Source organism: Leptonychotes weddellii, chromosome X (genome assembly GCF_054177405.1).
Source record: "Leptonychotes weddellii isolate Sample4059 chromosome X, ASM5417740v2, whole genome shotgun sequence".
Lineage (NCBI taxonomy): Eukaryota > Metazoa > Chordata > Mammalia > Carnivora > Phocidae > Leptonychotes > Leptonychotes weddellii.
In genome coordinates this window covers 3,898,980-3,904,979 of record NC_138385.1, presented here as the reverse complement: position 1 = coordinate 3,904,979, position 6,000 = coordinate 3,898,980, and the positions used below count along the sequence as shown (strand labels likewise).

At 47.2% G+C, this 6,000-nt stretch overlaps 1 long non-coding RNA gene across 4 annotated transcripts in view; it reads left to right on the top strand.

Annotated features, from left to right (window-relative positions):
- Positions 1–6,000, top strand: part of LOC115943001 (uncharacterized) — a 204,248-nt gene that overhangs the window by 77,619 nt on the left and 120,629 nt on the right. The gene's annotated exons all lie outside the window — the stretch shown is intronic.

Sequence of the window (6,000 nt, the reverse complement as noted above, 5' to 3'; positions counted from 1 at the left end):
TGAGAGATGATGGACTCTGAAAAACAAACTAAGGGTTCTAGAGGGGAGGGGGGTGGGAGGATGGGTTAGCCTGGTGGTGGGTATTGAGGAGGGCACATTCTGCATGGAGCACTGGGTGTTATGCACAAACAATGAATCATGGAACACTTCATCTAGAACTAATGATGTAATGTATGGGGATTAACATAAGAATAAAAAATAAATAAATAAATAAATAAATAAATAAATAAATATTGGCTGCTTTTCACAATGAAGTCTTCCCACTTTTCATCCCCTGTGTCTTTTGTGGGACAGAGCATTTTTCTATGGTGTTAAAACAGAAGCTGAGCATTTGTTCCTTCTGCATATGAATTTGGTCTACAAACTTCTTCTGAGAGACTCTTCGCTCTCTGCTGGGCCCTTGAACTGAGCTTAGCAGTAGGCTCTGTGGAGAGAATGGAAGTTCCTCTGACCTTGGGAAGCATACAGGCAGGGCTAGACAGTTTTAGGTCTTGGCCAAGAGGCCCACCATGTCCCCAGCTGCCCAGTTAGAAACTCCTCACTGTTCCTCAGCTGCTACTCATCATTTGACTTCTGGGGTTCAGACTACTTATGTCTCACAGGGGTGTTGGTAGAAGCCCCTCACTTGTCTCTATTGCTCCAGACTGTCCCCGAGACTGCCTCCAGTGTGAAGGACCTCTTTACCATTGCAAATTCATGCCACCCACTCAGAAGGCCTGGATCTCCACAGGGCCCTCCCTGCTCCAACATTTTACTTCCCACTCAACTCTCCAAGATCTTGGCCACCCTCTTTCCACAATCTTCATGTTTGAGCCATCCCAAACTTGCTTTTGTTCCCTGAGCATCCCATATACCTGCACATTGCTTTATCTTGTTTGTGCAGTTCCTATTATCTGGAATTCTCTTCCTCTTCCCCACAGTTCTTTCCTAGGAATTCTTCAAGCTGCAGCTCTGATATCATCAACTTTGTGAAGTTTTCTCCAATCCCCAGAGAGTTTGTTTCTTCTCAGGTCAGGGAAGAGTGAGACCAGAACCTGATCCTCAATGCCCTCACTCCATGCTGTTTGGTGAAGAGAACTGGAACCGAGTATTTTCCAGAATGGCCTGGAGTCTGGCCTAGAGTCTTCAGGAACATGCGCTCCTAGGCTCTGCTGGCTGCTTGTTCAGCAGGGGACTGCTCACACCCTCTTCCATGAGGAAGGATGCCTTCTTTGTATAGCAGAAGATCTAGGGAGGGGGCCAGCAGGCAGGCCCCCCAGACCTGTCCTGAGAGGAATGGAGCAGTCAGCCTCCCAGGCTAATGTTCTCTCTTCTCACCCCAGGCAAGGTCACCTTCAGCAACTCTTGACTGACCATTCACTGGGCACCAGGCACTGGACTGTTGCTGGGTTTCTGCCCTCAAGGAGCTCAGAGTCAATCAAAGAAGATAGATGGTATATTTATTTGCTAGGATTGCTGTAATAAAGTACCATAGACTGGGTGGCTTGAAAAACAGAAATTTATTGCCTTCCAGTTCTGGAGGCTGGAAGTCCAAAATCAAGGTGTTGGTAAAGTTGGTTCCTTCTGAAGGCTGGGAGGGAAGGATCTGTTCCAGCTCTCTCTCTGGGCTCCCCACATCTTCACATGGCCTTCTGCCTGTGCATGTCTGTGTCTTAATCTTTTCTTCTTAAAAGGACACCAGTCATATTGGATTAGAGCCCATTCTGATGACTTCACTTTAACTTAGTTACCTTTTGAAAGATCCTATCTCCAAATACAGTCACAGTGAAGCATGATGAGGCCTGTCCTATCTCCAAATACAGTCACAATGAGGCAATGAACTTCAACATATGAATTTTGGGGGTACACAATTCAGCCCATAACAATGGGTAATGGCAGTTTAGGGTAAGGGCCCTAAAGGGATGGAAATTCTACACAGAATACTATTGGGACACAGAACAGGGGTACCCATTCTGGCCCACACTCTCTTGATGACACTGTACATTGTCAGTCAGGACTACCATGACCAAAGCCTGCCTTTAATTGAGCAGGCCACTAGTAAGAGGCAGACATGGATTTAAACCCACAGCCATGTAGTCCCATGTGGTTCTTTGTCAGCTCGGCCATGGCATCTTCTAGTTGAGAAGCCCATACCCCTTGTTTCCTCTGATCTGGCCCAGATTCCCTTTGGGAGAGGGAGAGATCCCCATAAACCTTTTCCTGTCTCTCTCCTTCCCTGTCCAGTCTGATGAGTCAAAGGAACGTAGGCTTAGGGCACAGAGAGACCTGACTTCAAATACCAGCTGAGCTACTTACTGGTTTTGTGATTATGGACAGACAAGACTCACCCTCCATGAGCCTCTGTTCCTTATTTCATAATATAGGATGGTAACTCTTGCAGGCATGATTATGGAGCCAAAATGAGAATATCCAGGGAAAGGCTGTGGAGCCAGCCAAGCCTGCAGTGTCTTGATTTCTGTCTTGGAAGAGCCTGCATGGGGGGCTGATCTGGAACTGCACTCCCTCAGTTAGGGATTGATTCACAAGTGACTGGATCAATGACAAGAGAAGCAGTGTTCTTTTATGGCAAGTCTTTCTGTCAGCTGTGCCTGTGAGTTCAGAGGGAGGGTCTGGGAAGTCCTTCCACATCCCAGGCTGAGGGGAAAAGGATTTCCTTCCCTTATGAAGGGACAGAAAAGAAAAGCGAAAGGTCAGGTGTGGAAGGTGAGTAGAGGCTCAGGAAACATCACTGACCTGTTTCTCATCAGTGTCCATGTGGAGTGGCTCAAGCAGGATCAGGCTGCAGAGCTGAGTGCTGGGCCAGGGCTGGCAGGTGTGGAAACAGAGGAATGGGGCCAGGAGCTTGAAGTCCAGAGTGCTGTGTGGCGGATAAGCAAGCAGCAGAGATGGAGGTATAGGGAAAAAGAGACAACAAGAGCTGTATCTCCTATCCACATCACCCCACCTTGAGTGGAATGGCCAGAGTGCCGATGCCGGGAGGCTGAAGGTAGTGCTGGCAATCATGCTTCCCTCTGACTTATCTTCTGAAGAGCAAGAAGGGTCTTTGGGCCTTCTGTTAAGTATATACTGTCATCCTACAATGTTTCATTTAATGGTCACAGACATCATATCAGGTAACTAAGTATTCTAGGAATTAGTGGAACTGGGATTTGAACCTAAGTCTCTTTCTCTCTCTCTCATTCTAGAGCCTGCCTCCTATCCCTTATGCTTACTGTCTAATGAAAAGAGAATGGGATAAGGGATGCTGAAGACCTTGGTTTGAGTCCTGGTCTGCCACATGCTGCTGGTGTGACCATGGGGGGTTACTTAAACTCTCTGAGCCTTGGTTTCATCATGAGTTAAATGGGGGTGATATGCAACCCCCACCCCAACACATACACATCCATTCAGTGTCACTGGAAAAGTTAAACAAGGAGGCATGTCAGGAAGTGCTTTGTAAAGTGTACATTCCCTAAGTTAACCCACAGCCCTGGTGTCCTACATGGTACCTGAGCCAACCTTTAGATGTCCCCTCACTTCCTTCATGAGAGTCCTGCCCTCATTTTCAGTTACTTCACACTACAAATCCTGAGAACCCCTGCCTTCTCAGAACTTCTGTCAGGTTCTCCCTTCAAAACTCCCTTTGGGTTATCAGCAGCTACTTCCACCTCATTCATATTCTCCCTCCCTCCTTCTCTGTCTCTATCTCTGTCTCTATGTGTCTGTCTGTCTGTCTGTTCTCTCTCTCTCACGAACACACACACACACACACACACACACACACACACCAGGAGAATAGACCCATTCTGTCAGCCACCTACTCAACCACATTCCAAGTGCCACCTGTTCACTCCATCCACTAGAAGGCTGCTGCCTGGAGTTAAATGTGGACCCATTGGATCCACAGTAAGGCCTGGTTGAGCTGGACCCCAGGAGTGAAATGTAGAGTTGGTGAACGTTGAGCATAGTATATCCGAGAGGGAAGGACCAGTCCAATGGGAAAGGGCTTCCCCTGAAGTGGTCCTTCTTTTATTTTTATTGCAAAAAGGTCCTAGATCCTCTCCTTGTGCCTCTTTGCTGGGCCATTGTCATCAGTGCCATCAGTTTTTTCTTCTAAGGCCTGGGAAGGGACTCCCCTCAGGGCAAGCCACAAAAGATAAGGGAGGTAGCTCATCCACCCCAGGCTCTGTGGCTAAGTTGTAGGAGGCAGCCTGAAGCAGGGAGAAGCACCATGGCCCCAGGGTCTGACAGTTTGAGCCCTCGCCCCAGCTTTGCCTTCCCTGGCTCTTGACTTGGCAGAAGTCCTTGTCCATCTCTGGGTCTTGGCTCCACTAGCTTCAGACTGAGGGAGCTGACCCATCCCATCTCTGCGCTCCCTTCTCGTTCCAGCCTCCCTGCATCCAGGCCTATTATTTGAGCTCTGTGACCAGGGAGCTGGAAGGCCTCCTGGTCAGGGTAAAAATTATTCTCCTGTCAGCCCAACTGAGGGTTTCATGTGGGTTCTGTCCGTGCCTGCTTCATGGCTACTGCCGATCAACCACTGTATGTACCCAGAGCACACACCCATTCATTGTCCTTAGAGACAAATGCCAGGTGGGAAAACTATCATGCTTTTAGACAGCCAAGCAGTGGTCAGGCTCAAACCTGTTTCTTCACAAAGAGTTTCCACCTCTTGGCTCGTCTGCTTCTGAGTAACCTAAGGCACAGCAAAGATAGTATATGTCCTGGCCTTAGATTTTGGATTAAGACTGCCTTGAAAATCTATATCATGCCTAGATTTCTCCCCAGTGATAGCTCGGTCCTGAATGACCCTAACTCCTTCCCACAGATATTTCAACAGTTAATTCTCTCTCTCTGATCCTTCTCTATTCATACTAAATCCCAGTTTAGGAAGGAAAAGCTATTTATCACATTCTTGCATGGCCATTCTGCACCAGATTGAGTGGGTGACAGGCAGGAAAACTGGAAAGGAAATGCCTATAATATTTAGTTGATGTGGTCATCATATTTGATTTGGCTGCATTGCCCCAAATGCAAATACAAATGTCCCACTTATTTGCATGTGAGTCTTTTCTTTCACAGAGGGTGCGGCAGAAGAGCCAGTTCAAGTCCCAAAGTGATCTTGGAGCAGAGTGCGGCATTAGTTGGGGCTTAGAACAGTTGTACGGGGCCCCAGGTGGCTGGGGGTGTGATCTGTAGGAAGCTTCTGGGGGGGACAAAGTCACATGCAAATACTTTATCTCAACTGAGAGCAACTTGGAAAATACTGCAATTCAGTTTTGCAGAGAACCATTTCACTTGTATCTCTCACAAAGAAGGCTGTGGGGAATAGAAAGAACACTGGGCTTGGAATAGAATTACTCAGTTCAAGTTTGAGTTCTACCACTTGACCTTGGGTGAGTTTCTTAGCTCCTTGGAGCCTCAGTTTTCTCCTTGGCAAAAATGGGCTTAAAACTTCCTGCTCTGCTGACCCCGTAGGGATGTTGTGAAAAGTCCGGGGAAACGTGCATATGTGTGCTGTTGGCCGCTGTTTTTAGGAGTATGGTGTATTACTATTTCTATTATTATTGTTGTTGTTGTGTGAGGAAGCTAGAAAATGTCTATAGACCAAAACCAGGCAAGAGTTCTGTTTTTAGGTGATTTGGACTAAAAACAAACAAACAAACAAAAGCAGCAACAACAAAAAAACTCATCCAAAGGAAGTCATTTAGAACATGTAGAATTGTTCTTAAGAACTTGAGTCCTGGGCTTTAAGCCAGAGAGCAGCTTCCCACACTCTGTGACCTGGGGAGATCCTTCTGCCCTCCCTGGATCCTCTCCTTTTCCCTTCTGTACTGTGTGGGGTTGGCCTAGACCCTCTCTCCAGCCCTTTCTAGTCTATGGCAGCCTGCTGTATGGTGCACATTGACCACACTTTCTAGAGATTTCACATTTTACTAGGCCTTTGCAGGCAGGAACTTCCAGGTTTAGATAGGCCCAATCTTTTGACCAGCAGGTTTATTTGTAGTTCTGATTGTTCAG